Consider the following 2,089-nt stretch of genomic DNA (forward strand, 5'->3'; position numbering starts at 1 on the left):
GGTTCAGTGTCATCTCCTTGATGTTGTCCTCATGATAGTGAGGATGTTAATGTGAGATCTGGCTGTTTAAAATTGAGTGTCATCTCCCTCTCGCTCTCTCCTGACCCCACTCTTGCCATCCCTGCTTCACCTTCCACCATGAGTAAAGGCTCCCTGAGGCCGCCCCAGAAGCCAAGACAGATACTAGTGCTATGATTCCTGTACAGCCTGCAGAACTGTGAGCCAATTAAATGTCTTTTCTTTATAAATTACCCAGTCTCAGGTATTTCTTTATAGCAATGCAAGAACAGCCTAATACAAAAAATTGGTACCAGAAGTGTGGTATTGCTGTAAAGAAACCTGAATGTGGAAGCAACTTTGGAACTGAGTAATGGGCAGAGAGACTTTGGAACAGTTTGGAGGTCTCAGAAGACAGAAAATGAAAGAAAGCTTGTAACTTCTTAGAGACTGGTTAAATGGTTCTTACCAAAATGCTGATAAAAATGTGTACAGTGACCTCCAGCCTGACCAGGTCCCAGATGGAAATGAGGACCCTATTGGAAACTGGAGTAAAGGTCATCCTTGTTATGCCTCAGCAAAGAACTTGGCTGCATTATGTTCATGCCCTAGGGGGATATGTGGAAATCGAATTTAAGAGTGATGACTTAGGGCATCTGGTAGAAAAAATTTTGTTCAACAAAGCCTTCAAAAAATGACCTACCTGCTTCTAGCAGCTTCTGTATATACATACACACACACACACACACACACACACACACACACACACACACACACACACACACATATATATATATATTGGAGACAAAGTCTCATTCTGTCACCCAGGCTGGAGTGCAGTGGCGCAATCTCAGCTCATTTCAACCTCTGCCTCCCGGGTTCAGGCAATTATCTTGTCTCAGCCTCTCAACTAGCTGGGACTACAGATGTGTGCCACCATGCCCAGCTAATTTTTGTATTTTTAGTAGAGATGAGGTTTCACCATATTGGTCAGGCTGGTCTCGAACTCCTGACTTCAGGTGATCCACCCACCTCAGCCTCCTAAATTGCTGGGATTATAGGCGTGAGCCACGATGCCTGGCCGGAAGTTATATTTAAAGGGAAAGCGGCATGTAATAGTTTGGAAAGTTTGCAACCTCACCATGTGGAAAAGAAATAAAAAGCTTTCTGGGAGAGGATTCCAAGCAGACTTTGGAGTAATCACTTGTTAGAGAGATTATAATTACTAAGAAGGAGCCAAGTGCTAATAGCCAAGACAATGGGAGACAGACCTTGAAGTCATTTTAGAGATCTTCAGGACAGCCCTTTTCATCACAGGGCCAGAGGCCTAAGAGGAAAAACTGGTTTCCTGGGCCAGTTCCAAGTTCCGGCTGCCCTGTTCAGGCTTGGGACACTGCTCCCTGCATCCAGGCCACTATAGCTCCATCATTGGCTCAAAGGGCCCCAGATACAGCTTGGGCCACTGCTTCAGGGTGTAAGCCGTAAACCTTGGCAGCTTCCACGTAGTGTTAAGCCTGCAGGTACACAGAAAACAAGGGTGACAGAGGCTTGGCAGCTTTTGCCTAGATTTCAGAGGATGGATAAGAAAACCTGGATGCCCAGGCAGAAGCCTGCTGCAGGGGCAGAGACCTAACAGAGATACTCTACTAGGGTAGTGCAGAGATGGAATGTGAGGTAGGAGGCCCCACACAGAGTCCCCACTGTTGCACTTCCTAGTGCAGCTGTAGAAAGGAGGACACTGTTCGCCAGATCCCAGAATGGCAGCTTGCATCCTTCACCTGGAAAAGCCACAGGCACTAAACTTCAACTCATTAGAGCAGCCGTGGGGGCTGTACTTTGCAAAGCCACATGTCATGAGAGACCACCTCATGGAGCAGAGTGCCCTGAATGTGGGACATGGAGTCAGAGTATTTTAGAGCTTTGAGATTTAATGACTGTCCTCCTAGATTTCAGACTCTGTGTGGCCTGTAACCCCTTTCTTTTGGCTGATTTCTCCCTTGGAATGGAAATGTTTATCCAATGACTGTACCCCCATTTTATCTTGTAGGTGAATAACTTGTTTTGATTTTACAGGCTTATAAGTGGAAGGAAC

The sequence above is a fragment of the Gorilla gorilla genome, chromosome 14 (assembly GCF_029281585.2).
Source record: "Gorilla gorilla gorilla isolate KB3781 chromosome 14, NHGRI_mGorGor1-v2.1_pri, whole genome shotgun sequence".
In the NCBI taxonomy this organism is placed as follows: domain Eukaryota; kingdom Metazoa; phylum Chordata; class Mammalia; order Primates; family Hominidae; genus Gorilla; species Gorilla gorilla.